At 41.5% G+C, this 16,360-nt stretch overlaps 1 protein-coding gene and 1 long non-coding RNA gene across 4 annotated transcripts in view; one reads left to right on the plus strand and one right to left on the minus strand.

The window, feature by feature from the left end:
* Window positions 1–14,682, minus strand: part of ATF1 (activating transcription factor 1) — a 318,756-nt gene extending 304,074 nt beyond the window's left edge. For 2 of the 3 annotated variants that reach the window (XM_029594979.1, XM_029594977.1), the window contains exon 1: window positions 14,375–14,682. The gene's annotated coding sequence lies outside the window, so the exon portion shown is untranslated. The remainder of the gene's footprint in view (window positions 1–14,374) is intronic. The other variant, XM_029594976.1, reaches the window with a different exon arrangement.
* On the plus strand, window positions 13,640–16,116 carry LOC115087599. The gene is made up of 3 exons (XR_003855554.1): window positions 13,640–13,863; window positions 15,613–15,655; window positions 15,908–16,116. It is a non-coding gene; the product is annotated as an uncharacterized LOC115087599 (long non-coding RNA).
* Window positions 16,117–16,360: the final 244 nt, after the last annotated feature.

The raw sequence follows: 16,360 nt of genomic DNA on the forward strand, positions 1-16,360 counted from the left end.
CTGTGACATTAGCACTGCAAAACAAGAAAAAAAAAATTATTTTTGCTCCTGAGCAACTGAGCTTTTTTGGATGCTAGGAGACAGCCTGCGGTTCCACAAACTCCTAGTTAAGCCAATTTCCTTAGACTTATTTTCTTTGTTCTCCTTTTTAAATTTCACCTCTCTAAATGTGGTTTATCGATATACATTTTGGGGTGTAAAGACTCCTGGCTCTCAGAGAATGAGTCCGATTTCTAGAGGCAAAAGTGACAGACCTGGAGGAGCTGAGGCAGACAGACAGGTATATAGATGAGACCTTCAGGGACAAGGTAGTCAAGTCCCAACTCAACTCTGGCAGCCACGGTGCTGCCTTAGAGGAAGTTCACCTGGTCGGACAGCAGCAACCTGGTGCAGCAGGAACTGATCCTGTACCAAGGGTCTGCTCTCCAGGTGATGTATTGTTCTCTCACACCGAGGACGAGTCTCCTAGGGCTACTGCCCATGAGGGAAGGGTTAGGTCGGCAGTCGTAGTTGGTGATTTGATTATTAGAAATGTGGATAGCTCGGTGGCTGGTGGGCGTGAGGACCGCCTGGTAACTTGCCTGTCTGGCAGACTTCACGCATCACCTAGATAGTGTTGGGGAGGAGCCGGCTGTCACGGTAGATGTGGATATCGATATAGAAAAATGCTGAAATCCAGAACTTCCGAGGTAGCTTTCGCTGAAATGCTCACTGTTCCACGTACATATCCTCAGAGGCAGGCAGAGCTCCAAACTCTCAATGTGTGGATGAAACGATTGTGCAGGAAAAAGGGATTCAGTTTTGCAAGGAACTGGGCAAGCTTATGAGGAAGAGGGAGACTTTTCTGAAAGGATGGGCTCCACCTTAACCAGAGTGGAATCAAGCTGCTGGCACTAACTTTTAAAAAGGAGATAGCACAGGTTTTAAACTAGAACAAGGGGGAAAGCAGACAACTGTTCAGTAGTGCATGGTTCTGAGGGAGGTATCAAATGAAACAGGAGAGTTGGGGCATCCCATAGAGAGGTTCCAATAAAAGCAAAAGTATTCATGTGCCTATAAATCCCTTTAAATCAGGGCTTGCCTGCGTGGCGCCATTTCTCCCCGGGCTTGAGCCAGAGCTCGCCCAGCCGTAGCCGCCGGATCCCAGAGCTGAAGGCCTGATCGCGGGCCCCGGAGAAAAAGGCCACGCCCACAAAAGGGTAGGCCAATTAAACAAGGGTCGCAGTGCTGACGGCACAGCACTGCGACTGAAGACCTTTAAATCAGGGCTTGCCTGCGCGGTGCACACACGAAGGAGTGCGAACAAAGGGGTACGCCCCATTGTGTGTCCACAGTGTCCAACACGTCTCATAGGAACATCTGACAAAACAAAATGGATACAACTACTCGACAAAAGGAAAACAAACATCTTAAAGAGCACAGAAGCCGGAAGAACAACAAAAAAAGTGAGTGCAACCAAACAAACATCATGTACAAGAATTTAAAAACCTACAGCACATGCATGATTCTTTCATTCTGTTAAATGCTCAATAGTAAAAAAAAAATGCCCATCATTACAGATCTACTCACAGACAATAAACCAGATTTTATAGCGATCACAGAAACCTGGATAAAAAACACTGACAACGTACTAATCAATCAAATAGATGACCCAACATATACAAACATCTCGATCCCTAGAATGAAAAAAAAAAAGGTGGAGGTCTCATGTTAATAAGTAAAATAAGCTTGCAGATGAAACTAATTACTTCTAAGATTGCAACACCATTCGAAATTGCACTCTTCGACTCTCCAAATTTACAAATATGCCTAGTATACTGTTCACCTAATTAACTAGATAGAAACTGCTCTCCAGTAATAGAATTCTTCATAGCCAACCTAACGCTCAACAAACCACTAATCATATTGGGAGATTTCAACCTGCATATTGACGTCCATCCCATCACAACCACATGCAGTACAATCATAGACGCGGTAACGTCAATGGGTCTAGAAAAAATCATTGAGGGACCAACGCACAAAGCAGGACACACTTGACTTAATCTTTATCAACAGGGACAACTGGAAGACGCACAAAACCAACACAACCGTAATCCCGTGGTCCGACCATTCCCTCATACAAACCACGCTTACTTACAACAGCAAATCCAACAAAAAAGATCCAACATACCACTCCCCATTTGATATTGAAACACTATAACAAAATCTACAAGAAGAACTCAAGAACATTGACTTCACAAACTCGAAAACAACCACAAACTCATGGATCAACATCACCAAAGACATTGCTAACAGATTAAACCCTACTATTATAAAAGCAATAAAAAAGCCAAAACACCAAAACCTCTGGTACAACGAGAGAATAAGAGAAGCAAAACGAGAACTCAAAAAAAAACAGCGAAATTGACGAAAGAACAAAACAGAGACACTACTAAACACCTATAGAACATTTCTAGCCAATTATAAAAAACTAATACATAATGAAAAAAAAGAATTCTATTCAAATAAAATTAATATTACAATAACCCAAAGATGCTGTTCAACATTGTACAAACACTAACTAAACCTTTAAATGAATTAAGAATGACCTCCAGCCCCACTACTAGTAATGACTTTGCAGAATACTTCACTGACAAAATAAAAAATTTAATAAACAACAACATTACTAGCAACCACACAACAACCAACAACATCAACACCTCCAATTCACGGCAACAAACCACAGCAACATGGACAAGATTTGATCAGGCCTCCTCCCTCGGAATTCAGAATATTATCAAAAAAATGAATCCAGCAAACCATCCTTCCGACAGTATCCCCATTCAAACTATTAAACAGATTTCCAACTCAATAAACAAAACAATAACAGACAGAGTAAACCTATCTCTCACTGAAGGAAAATACCCAGAATCCTTAAAAGCAGCAATCATAAAGCCATTAATAAAAAAGAACAACCTAGATCCAGAAAAAAATACAAAACTACAGACCTATATCAAACTTACCTTTCTTGGCAAAAATATTAGAAAAAACTGTCCAATCACAACTATCTGACTATCTTGACATAAACAACATTCTTCACCCATCTCAATTCGGATTCAGAAAAAAACCTGAGCTCCGAAACTCTACTATTATCACTAAATGAAACAGTGCTCAGAGGATTTGACAGAGGACAAAATTACCTATTAATCCTCCTGAACCTATCAGCTGCATTTGACACCGTCAACCATGACATCCTAATAGAAAGACTATCCGAAATAGGAATTAGAGGTAACACTTTAAATTGGTTATCATCATACCTATCAAACAGAAGTTTCAGTGTCATCTTCAATAACACCCTTTCTGATAAAGTGAACCTCAACACAGGAGTACCACAAGGATCCCTCTCTTTCAGCCACACTTTTCAACATATACTTACTCCCAATATGCCATACATTAGAACGACTTGGACTGACATTTCCTATATGCTGATGACATTCAAATCTTGGTTCCTATACAGAATTTTCTCGAAGACACATATAACAGAACCTCTATGTACCTTACTGAAATAAAAAAGCAATTAAACGACATGAAACTAATAATAAACATTGTTTAGAATTAATCATCCTAAACAAAAAGAACAAAAACGCCCTCATGAAGCCACTCATAACAAATAACCTGTCCTCCATGCACGGAATCTTGAAATCACCATCGACAAAAAGTTTTCACTCAAAACCCACATAGCCAACAAGATTAAAGAAGGTTATCACAAATTACCGACGCTCAGACGTCTCAAACCATTCCTCACACAAGAAGATTTTAGAACAGTCCTACAACTTTTCATTTTCTCTAACCTAGACTACTGCAATGCCCTTTTCCTTGGACTACCTCTCTCACCAATAAGTCCACTCCAAATATTACAGAATGCAGCCACCAGAATACTGACTGGCACAAAAAAACATGAACATAACACACCAATTTTAATCTCCTTACATTGGCTCCCGATAAAATTCCGAATTGAATATAAAGTACTGACAACACTGCACAAAATGATCATAGGACAACAAAGCAATTGGCTAAGCAAATACCTTGTAACCCACAGTCCAATACGGAACTTAAGATCAAAGAACTCAGGACTCCTCAAAACCCCACCCGCCAGAAGTACTCGTCTAAAATCAACACAGGAAACAGCAATATCCATTGCCAGTCCCAAACTATGGAATTCATTACCAAGTGGAATTAGAAATCAATCAAGCATTAAAACGTTCAAAAAAGAATTAAAAACATGGCTTTTCAGAAAAGCATACGCAGACTGAATGATGATCCAAGAGAATTAAATTAATATAATATAAATCCCAAGTCTTTGCGTTAGAATGTTACTATACCTTGTATATTTGTAAGCATTTTGAAATTGCATTGATGATGACGTAACATACCACAAGATTATGTAAACCATTATTTTGTAATTTTTACAAGAATATGTAAACCGTTACAATGGCGAAACCGAATGACGGTATACAAAACCCTTTAAATAAATAAATAATCGCCTGAGCTAATGGATTCCAAATTATCCCAATGAACTAGAAAGCAGGTCATTAATACAAACAAAACACACATGTTGAAATGTCTGTATGCCAATGCCAGAAGTCTAAGAGGATGCTAGAGTTGGAGTGTACAGCAGTGAATAATGAGCTAGACATAACTGGCATCTCAAAGACCTGGTAGAAGGAGGATAACCAATGGGGTAGTACTTTACCAAGGTACAAATTATATCACAAAGATGGGGACAATCGTCAATTTATGTCCGGGAGTGCACAAAGTCCAACAGGATAAAGATCATACAAGAGACTAAATGCACAGTAGAATATTTATGGGTAGAAATACCCTGTGTGTTGGGTAAGAGTATAGGAATAGAAGTATACTACCGTCCATCTGGTCAAAATGATTAGACGGACGATGAAATGCTATGAGAAATCAGGAAAGTTAACCAATTTGGCAGTGCAGTAATAATGGGAGATTTTAATTACCCAAATATTGATTGAATAAACATAACATCAGGACATGCTAGAGAGGTAAAGCTCCTCGATGGAATAAATGACTGTATCATGAAAGAATTGGTTCAGGAGCTAACAAGAGAGGGAGCTATTTTAGATCTAATTCTCAGCGGAATGCAGGATTTGGTGAGAGGTAAAAGTGGTGGTGCTACTTGGCAATCTACCTTATAAATGGGCTCTGACCGACGGCCCGCAAATGCGCAGTAGAGAGCAGCTCTACTGCGCATGCACGGGCACGTCGGCCAGAGTTTGCAAGTTGACAAAAATGGCACTGGGAGGACCCGTAGCAGCAGCGACGCACACCATCCAAAGGGGTTGTGAATGAGCTGGGAGAGGAGGGGATTAAGAGAGGGGAGTGACTGAGGGGGAGGGAGGAGAGAGTGAGGTGAGAAGGAGTGGGAGGGAGAATGGGGGAGAGGGAAGTGGAAGGGAGAGGTGGAAGGGAGAATGAGGGGGGGAGGTGGAAGGGAGAATGAGAGGGAGAAGGAGGTGGAAGGGAGAATGAGGGGGAGGTGGAAGGGAGAGGAGGGGGAGGGAGAATGAGAAGGTGGGGGAGGTGGGAGAGGGAGGGGAAGGGAGAATGAGGGGGAAGGAAATGGACTGGAAAAAAAAATTTAATGTAGCCCGTTGTTACGGGCTTAACGGCTAGTAGTGATCATAAATGGTCACGTTTGAACTAATGATTGGAAAGGGGACAATAATGTAAATCTATACATCTAACACTAAACTTTCAAAAGGGAAACTGATAAAATGAGGAAAATATTTAAAAAAAAACCTGAAAGGTACATTGAAATAATGAACTTTAACTTTGAAAATTTACTTTAAGAACATACTGGTTTGCAATAAACCTATGGTCTGGAACAAACTGTCATTTATAATCCACACAAATCTGCTGAATTTTTAGGGCATTTAATACTTTTGCAAGGCACTGTACTTTGAATTCTTTGGCTCAGTGTGCTCTGGAGGACAAAAAAACAAACAGAATGTTAAGAATTATTAGGAAGGGTATGTTGAATAAAACGGAAAATGTCTTAATGCCTCTATGGTGAGACCACACCTAGAGTACTATGTGCAATTCTGGTCACCACATCTCAAAAAAAGATATAGTTGTACTGGAGAAGGTACAGAGAAGAGTGCCCAAAATTATAAAGGGGATGGAATGGCTCTCCTATGAGGAAAGGCTAATGAGGTTAGGGCTGATCAGTGCAGAGAAGAGATGGCTGGCGGGGGGATACAATAGAGTTCTATAAAATCACGACATGACTAGAAGGGGTAAATGTGAATCGGTTATTTACTCTTTCAGATAATAGAAGGATTAGCGGGCACTCTATGAAGTTAGCAAGTAGCACATAATAGGCAAATCGGAGAAAGTTCTTTTCACCCAATGCACAATTAAGCTCTGGTATTTGTTACCAGAGAATGTAGTTAGGGCAGTTAGTGTAGCTAAGTTTATAAAAGATTTGGATAAGTTCCTGGAGGGGAAGTCTATAAACTGCTATTAATTAAGCTGACTTAGGGAATAGCCACTGTTATTACTGGCATTAGTAGCATGGGATGTATTTAATGTTTGGGTACTTGCCAGGTACTTGTAGCCAGAATTGGCCACTGTTGGAAACAGGATGCTGGGCTTGATGGACCCGCGGTCTGACCCAGTATGGCAATTTCTTAAGTTCTTATGAGGTTATTGTAGCTATAATTTTGTTTCCTGATATTAATGCACCTTTCTTCTGTAATTTTTATGGCATTTACATTGTTCTTGTATATTCTTGTAAAGTGGTAAATAAAAAGTAAAAACAAAAAAAGATTGTGTGCTGCAGAGAGTAAAATTTTTCTAGTAATTTAATTTTAGTACCAGAGAATAAATATCTTTTGTCTAACCTCTGTATCTGGTTTTTCTGCATTTCCTTGCTCTCATACCCACCTGCCTCTCCCCCTAACCTAGATGATTCTCTCCCTTCCAATACTGACCACCACCCCCCCCCCACCTTATCCAAAGAAACTGATCAGCTGCTGCTTCCTCAGGTCCTTCTTCCCCATAAAGGTCCCACCAACATCCCCCTGATCTCCTCTTTCCACTCTCTGTCCAGCAACTCCTGATGTCTCCCCTCTTCTGTCCCACATTCCCTCCCTTCTCTGCGCAGCAGCAGCATTCCCATTCCTCCCTATTCCTAGCTGTCAGCCAGGCAGGAAGCCTCAAGCTTACAAATGTAATCCTCACTTCTCCTCCTGTCAATAATTCTTGAATTCTCCTCCACTGGGCTAGTCAGGAAGCATCACAATGACAGCAGGTCGGGTGGACGTTGGCAGCAGCACTCTCCTCTTTGGTCCAGCTGCTGGCTCACTGCCTGCTGCCATCATGTGATACCAGCATCAGTAAGCCAGCAGCAACTCTTCTCTTCACGCTGGCACAGAACAAGTGGCATATCAGTGATTCTGTGCAATCAGAGCTACTGCATATATGCCTCTTCTCTTTTCTGTGCTGTTCTTCTGCAGCTACTCCTGCCAGACAATGACAGCATATTTGCAGCTGCACAGAAGTTAAGTTGGAGCCACGTGAGATGCAAATGGAAAGCGGCGCTGCTGTAAGTAGCAGCTGCCCCAGGAATCATGCAAAGCACAATTATGCACAATGCAATCAATTCTACAAGTGCCTCATCGCATAATTCACTGGTGTGTATAACGATATGGGAAATAACCCCAAGCAGTTGCAAATGAAGGTTCATGGCAACATAGCTCAATAGAAGCTAAGTCTGATAAGATGGAAGCACAAAGAAGGAGAAGGAAACTTCTGTGTCAATTTTCTACAAGTCACATCCTACAAGTTTTCACACAAGATGCATAGTAACATAATACAGAGTTTTCTCAAGTTCACAGATATGTCACCGTTTCAAAAGTCCAACATGCAGCAGAGGGCATCCTGCCTGATCTCACTCCAAACTGCTACAGTGTGCCAATTACCATCCTTATTTTCATCTCATTTGTTTTCTTAAACATCCTTTTGCATGATACCCATGCAATGTGTTACAAAACCATTTAAATAAAATACAACACAAGCACTATATTTTGCAACGTTTGTGTTGGTCCCTGTGTCATGATCAAAAAGACATTCAGGTTGTGTTTTCAGGCAATTTTGTGATTTATGCCATTTGCTTAGAGGCAGATTTTATAAATTTGCACACGCGCGAACAAAAGTACGTAAATCTGCGCGCGCCATCACCCGACCCGGGGGCTGGTCCAGAGGCGACCACGCCCCGGGTCACGCCCCCTCCCCGCCCCTTTTACGAAGCCCCTGGACTTACGAGCTTCCCGGGGCTGTGTGCGCGCCGGCGGCCTATGCAAAATAGGCGCGCGAGGGCCCTGCACGCGTAAATCCGGCCGGATTTACGCGTGCAGGGCATTTAAAATCCGGCCCTTAGTGTCTCCTGTTGGTATCTCATCCAAAATTGCCTCTTAGGAATCTTAAAGAAAAAATACAAATAAAATGTTTTACATTTTACTCATTTCCTGCAGGTGCGAACAGCATTTAAACCATTCTTTTAACACTGCCTGGCCCCTATGCAGATAAACGTAGGCACAGTATAACAGAATGTGTTCTTTTATCCACTGAGAAAAACACACATGTATTCGATCGGTACCCCACATATGTTGGATTCCTAGTAGTGGGAGAGATTGGGGGATTGAGTCTACACATGTAGATGTCTTTTTTTGTCCATCATTTTTCATAGGCTCCTCCATTAATTAATAAAGAGAGCTATGAACTTACATATATTCACCAGACACAGGAAGAATAGTTCAGCCAAGCAACACTACCAGAGATACCCGTTTACCTTACTTACAAGCCAATACTGTAAAAAACAAAATGCAGGAGAGCCAGCGTTCTGCGTTGAGCGCACGCTCTCCCGACACGCGCGATTCTCAATTTAAATGAGGTGTTGCGCTAATATGACGCTAGGGACAAGAGGTAGCTTGGGTAGAGGTGGCTGTCAGTGGTTCCGACAACTGACACTCAATTTTACCGGCGTTGGTTTTCTAACCCACTGACAGCCACGGGTTAGGAAAACAGATGCTGGTAAAACTGAGCATCCGTTTTTCTAACCCGCTAACCAGCAGGCAGATTTTTTTTTTTTTAGTTTTTGGTTCCTCCGACTTAGTATCGCTAGGATATTAAGTCGGAGGGTAAAAAGAAAAGCAGTATTTTCTGCTTTTCTGTACACTTTTGTGGGTTGCTTAGATTTTAACGCCTGCCCTTGGGCAGGTGTTAATTTCTGGGAGTAAAATGTGTGGCTTAGCCGACAATTTACTTTCAGTATCCCGGGTGACTAACTAATAGGCTCATCTACATGCATTTGCATGTGTTGAGCGCTATTAGTTTTCAGGGGATTGGCTGTGCAATTTCGACACACTACTATCCCTTACAGTATAAGGGGTAATAGTCGGGTCGAAAAGCGCAGCCAAATGGGTGCTAAATGGTGTGCTCGACCAAACGTACTGTATCAGCCTGTTAGAGGGCATCTCATGGTGGCTCTAATCTTTCCATGGCTTGTCCTTGGATTTTATTACCGATTAATAGATTCACAGCCAAGTTTAATCCTTGTATACAGTGCTGGACAGTGCAGTTTTTTGAGCAAGTTTTCTCACAACCAGCAAACTCAGGAATCACATGAAAATTACAAGTAAAATCAATCCCTGTGCACACACTCCAGTGATCAACACTGTACAGCATCATGTCATTACACTACTAGTGAGAAATGTCTTGATTAACACTATCACTAGGCTACTCAGAGTGGAGGAATAGTCTAGTGGTCAGAGAGCAGCAGGCTGCAAACCAGGGTGCAAATCTAGCTGCACCGCCTTATGACCTTGGGCAAGATAATTTTCCTTTTATTGTCTGAAGTACAAACTTGGGCCTGGATTCACTAATGCCGCAAGGCATAGTGAATCCCAGCGATAAGGGGGAGGCGAAGCGGGGGGCGGTCCTGCGCTAGCCGGCAGCGATTGCACCTCTGCGGTGCGATCACTGCCAGCATCGTGCCAAATAACTACACCATAATAGGTGTAGTTATTCGACGCAAAATAGGCAGCTATACGGAAGCTTACCGCGCTGTCCGCGCTGTGTTCGTAGAGTCGGCCCCGGTGCTTCCCCAACTCCTCCTCTTCTGGGGCCGAATCCATCCTGATGTTACTTTCGCACACGTGTGCTAAGCTGGTAGCGCAAGCTTTAGAAAATAACCCCCTTAGATTGTAAACCTTCTGGGGACAGGGAAATACCAATAGTACCTGAATGTAATCCACATTGAAGTGACATGAAAGGAGGAATATAAATTTAAAAAAAATATATCACATTTGACCCCAATATTTAAAAAAGGTACCAGGGGAAATCCGGGTAACTATAGACCAGTGAGCCTGAATTCAGTGCCAGGAAAAATAGTGGAAACTATTCTCAAGATCAAAATCGTAGAGCATATAGAAAGACATGATTTAATGGAACACAGTCAACATGGATTTACCCAAGGGACGTCTTGCCTAACAATCTGCTTCATTTTTTTGAAGGGGTTAATAAACATGTGGATAAAGGTGAACCGGTAGATGTAGTGTATTTGGATTTTCAGGGGGCGTTTGACAAAGTCCCTCATGAGAGGCTTCTAAGAAAACTAAAAAGTCATGGGATAGAAAGTGATGTCCTTTCGTGGATTACAAGCTGGTTAAAAGACAGGAAACAGAAAGTAGGATTAAATGGTCAATTTTCTCAGTGGAAAAGGGTAAACAGTGGAGTGCCTCAGGGATCTGTACTTGGACCAGTACTTTTCCATAAATATATATATATATATATATATATGTATAAAAGATCTGGAAAGGAATACGACAAGTGAGGTTATCAAATTTGCGGATGATACAAAATTATTCAGAGTAGTTAAATCACAAGCGGATTGTGATACATTACAGGAGGACCTTGCAAGACTGGAAGATTGAGCATCCAAATGGCAGATGAAATTTAATGTGGACAAGTGCAAGGTGTTACAACTAGGGAAAAATAACCCTTGCTGTAGTTACACGATGTTAGGTTCCACATTAGGAACTACCACCCAGGAAAAAGATCTAGGCATCATAGTAGATAATACTTTAAATTCGTCGGCTCAGTGTGATGCAGCAGTCAAAACAGCAAACAGAATGTTAGTGAGACCGCACATTGAATACTGTGTACAATTCTGGTCGCCGCATCTCAAAAAAGATATAGTTGCGATGAAGAAGGTAAAGAGAAGGGCAACCAAAATGATAAAGGGGATGGAACAGCTCCCCTATGAGGAAAGGCTGAAGAGATTAGGGCTGTTCAGCTTGGAGAAGAGACAGCTGAGGGGGGATATGATAGAGGTCTTTAAGATCATGAGAGGTCTTGAACGAGTAGATGTGAATCAGTTATTTACACTTTCGAACAATAGAAGGTCTAGGGGGCATTCCATGAAGTTAGCAAGTAACACATTTAAGACTAATCGGAGAAAATTCTTTTTTACTCAACGCACAATAAAGCTCTGGAATTTGTTGCCAGAGGATGTGGTTAGTGCAGTTAGTGTAGCTGGGTTAAAAAAAGGTTTGGATAAGTTCTTGGAGGAGAAGTCCATTACCTGCTATTAATCAATTTACTTAGGGAATAGCCACTGCTATTAATTGCATCAGTAGCATGGGATCTTCTTAGTATTTGGGTAATTTCTAGGTTCTTGTGGCCTGGTTTGGCTTATGTTGGAAACAGGATGCTGGGCTTGATGGACTCTTGGTCTGACTCAGCATGGCAATTTCTTATGTTTTATGAAGAGATGTCCTAGTATGCAGAAATCCAAAAAGGGAGTATATGTTAAAGAATAAATTAGTAGGCACATCACATACCAAGAGGCATAAAAGCAGTTGTTTTACATTACAAAGAATTGGAGTTTTTATTGATTTTGCTCCCTTTTCTTTAAATACTTTAGGAATATATGAGATTAAATGAAACGCACACAAAGTGTGCAAAATTTCCAAAAACTGGTTTAATTTTAAATTCCACCTTTTGTGGTTGATCAGCCACTTTAAAGCAGATTACATTCAGGTACTGGTGTGCACATGTGAGGAATGAATAGGGAAGTAAGGAGTTTGAGGCATCCCAGAAGTATTCTTTGCTCATTGGAATAAATTTAAGTAGGGACCTTTAGTTTTAGTTTTTATTCTATTTTCCCTGGGAATTTCAGTGTTTAAAACAAACAAACAAAAAATCAGTGGAAAATCATTTTTCCAATGATTTTATTTTTGTTATAACCATTAAGCCTTATGCTTCACTTTTGATGCAACTCCAACATTACTCTCTGCATCAATGACAGGGGATAGCAGGAAATTTGAATCAAACAGTTACCAATAAGGGCCCTGAACTTGGTGGTCAGTGAAATATGGGAAAATAAGTGTGGGAGCTTGCTGGGCAGACTGGATGGGCCATTTGGTCTTTTTCTACCGTCATTTCTATGTTGCTGTTTTCCTGTCCCCAAAGGTTTATCATCTTATTTGTACCTCAGGCAATGGAAGATGAAGTGACTAGCCAAAATCGCAAGAAGTTAAAGTGGGATTTGAATCCCGGCTTCCCTGGTTTCCAGCCCACAGCTTTAACAATTTGCCTACTCCTGCACTGCTCGTGGAGGAGTTATATTTGCAGTAGATTGCAATTACTAGAAACAACAGTAACTGGGAAATGCATTCCAATCTGCAATACCACATGTTTATTTATGCTAATAAATCTAGTGACAGTGTTGCCAGAGAGAAAGCAGTAAATGTTAAAAAAAAAACAAAACCAGATATACAACTAGAGGACTAGATTATTCTAATAATGGCAGTAAAATTATGCAGCTTTGTGTTCCTACTGTAACTCATTATTATCATCACCAATAAAGTGTTAGCTTAAAAAAAATGTGAAAGTCAAAGGCTTAATTGAATTACTGAGGCAAACACAGGATAGACAAGACTCAGTTTCTGCTGCCAAATAGAACCAACAAGCTACTCACATACTTTAAAGTGCCTGACAAACAACTACTAAGAATGAAATCTAGTTCCTCTAGAAACTATGACCAAAAAATGGTAAGCAGTACATGATCAGCAAATATGCAACAAAATATTAGCTATAAAAATAGTTTTGCTATTTTTATGGCACTTTGGCTTGAATTTTCTAATAATGCTGAATTCTACTATGCATATACTATCAAGGACTACTTATACCAATAAATGTACAAAAAGACATGCAGTCTACAATGTACAATTCAGACATAAAACATTCTTACAGCAACCATAAACAATGCAGATGTAGCCTGTAAGACACTAGTATGAAACCTGGTCTCTGAAAGAGAATGATAATTTTTGTTAGAACTGGCAGTCTATGGCTAACTTCATTTTCATCTCTAGCCAACAGGACACATCTCAAAAGTTTTTATCTGCAATTGAAGCTAAAGAGACTTATAATATTGGAAACAAAATTCACTTTACAATTAGAGATGGGCTAAAAAGATCACGATCATGAATCATAATCCAAAAACCTTGTTTCAAATCCGGGAACTTCCGTGGGCATGGATTAATGATCAATGAGCGTGATGACCCAAAAATAAATGGTGACGTTCTAGTCCTCTGTCCCTCGATTTTTCTAGATTACTTTAATTCGCTAAATCAAATCCGCCAGAAAATCCATAGATTTTGGGAGAGCTCTGCAACTTTATTTTAGGAAATCCTTGCTTACAACTATGATGATAGTTTGCAAGCAGAGGAAAACGAAAGCAATTGCAGCAACAGCAGCTCCAAGGCACAGCTACCAGGATGAGCTCCCATACAGGTTGGGACCGTCTCTTTTTAAATGCTGCCACGCTGGGAACCGGGTTTATTTACTTTACATCCTCCCCCCGCGCTTTTAGTATGTGCATCGAGAACGCTTTAATAATAATTTGTTCGCGCGTAGGGAACGTTTCCTGTTGTCTTCTATAGGATAAAATACCATAAAAGGTTTTCTCTATCTTGTTTCTAAGAGGAGACTGTTGAGTGCATCTTGACTCTTGAACACCGAGTTCTCCGAGATAGTATGGAGGAGGGAGTGAGGCCAAGTCTAGGTCACGAGTTGGGATGAGCGCTGAGTAACGTGCGGAAGGAGGGAAATAACGCTCACAAGGAGAGAGGGAGTGGGGAAAGAGCGGTGCCTCACGCTCTTCCCTTTCCCTACACCACGTTAGCGAAAATCCCGGGAGTAGCCCGGCTTTGCTCTTCTCCCCCTTACTGCGGCCTCCCGAGCCTTTCACAGAGGGCGCACAGTACCGCCGGCAACTTCCCCCGCCTCCCCTAGGTCTCGTTACCTGCGCCTCCCGCGGCCTCTCTTCACACGCAGCAGGAAGAACGGTTCGGGGGCCGCGGGCTTCGGCCTTCTCCGAGACTCGCTACGAGCCGAGGCCTTAAAAACAACAAACACGTGGGACCGTTATCGGTGGAAAGACAGCGGAGGCGGGAAGGCTCCCGGCTCCTCCTCACAGCGCTGCCGGCATCGTCAAACTCCAGGCCGCGGGATCCTCCTGCCCCAGCCTCCGCCTAGGCCGCGGCGCGACGTCATTCTCCTGGGTGACGTCACACGCCTGCTCTGCGCGCCGGCGACTACAACAAAACCGGTGGTGGTGGTGGGGGGAACCGAACGCCCCTACCCCTGCGCGGGCTCTCCAATGTTTGCAGCTTGCACGCGCTGCGTAGAGGTCTCGTGCAAAGTCCCCGTTGATGGCAGATAAAAAAAAAAAAAAATGCGGGACTGAAAACCCGGGGGACTACTGTGAGACGTTGCTGGGGCCTTGGAAAGATATGTTTTGAAAATTAGACCCTGCTTGATATGAAAAGTGAACTCATAGTTATTTACCAGTGAAGTAAAGGCGGCCCCTTGCACACGTTCAGTGGAGGGGAATGATGGGGGAAGGGAAAGAGGGACATAAATTTAAACCCTGTTTGAAACTGTATAAACACACAGCCCGCCACAATATCTGTATACAAACAGGTGATGGTCTTGAACTAAGTGAACCCCATTACTTGTGGGTGGTGACTCTCCCGCTACAGTGGCTATTAGGATACAGGGTTTCAGGTGTTACTCTGGGAGCCACTCAGTCCACAAAAGGGGCTGCAAGAGGAACGTTTTGCTCACCTTCCTGTTGGGTCTTCCAAAACCAGAAACCAAGGGACAAAACCACCGAACCCGTCGCCCAGGGGGAGAGAGAGAAGGCAGAGGCTATGAAAGTATAATACATAAAAAAATTGAATGTAAAAAAAGTTTATTTAGAACAATTTGTTTACCAAGGAAATAAAGCAGTAGTTCCAAGTTTACAAAAGAAACTTTTAAGGCAGAGAGTATTATTTTGCAATAGAAAATAGTATTAAAGAACTCTTGTTTCCTATTTCACTTTGCCACTTAGGATTTCTTATTCCCTGTCCGATACTGGTACTTGCTAACAGGGAACTCTTATCAGCTAAGAGTCACGCACATACACGGGTGTATGTGTGTGCAACTCTTTCCAAAATTAGTTATAAAAGAAAATAATCCTCTCAAAACTTTCTTTAGGCAGTTGTTCAAGCTGATCCACAGCTGTGATGCAACAAAGAAGGTAAATATATTGGTTGATTTCTAATTTTTCTCTTTAATGTTCTCTCTGCTTCACTAAGATCAGAAAACTCTGCTACTACTAGTATTCTTATTTTCACTCCCATGTAGTGTAGTTATGTAGCTTTCTCAAATTACTACTATATTGTGTTGGTCAACAATGTTGTGGTAAACAATGCTTTCATTGAGATGTCCTGAAATCCCTCCAGACTGGTTCCTATTTTCCTCACTGCAGCTCTCCCTTTGTCTTTTCCAGGTGCTGGATGCAGGTGGCTGAAGGTGGTCTATCTCTTCTCCAGCTCCTGGGGCAGATGGTTGAAGTCCTTCCTGTCTTTAAATAAATCAATGGCAAACAATACATAGGGAGTCTTTAACAAACACCTTCTCTACTATTCAATTGTACATACATACACCAAAGAGAAATGTGAAAAACATATAATAACGACTATATAATATAGCACAACAATGTTTATTATTAAACCAACCCTGTAAACATCAACACCTTTAAAATGTAAACTCACAATCATTCAACCATTCATACACATTAAAAACAATCCACTAATGACACAGTATATTTTTTTACAATACATACCATTAAAGTGCAAATACAATATTTCACAAATTTTCAATTGAGAAACACTTTTCTTCATCAAGTTTCCAATATATTTAAATACAATCGTTTATTATATATTTTATAATCTCCAACAAT

This window comes from Rhinatrema bivittatum, chromosome 3, assembly GCF_901001135.1.
Source record: "Rhinatrema bivittatum chromosome 3, aRhiBiv1.1, whole genome shotgun sequence".
NCBI lineage: Eukaryota > Metazoa > Chordata > Amphibia > Gymnophiona > Rhinatrematidae > Rhinatrema > Rhinatrema bivittatum.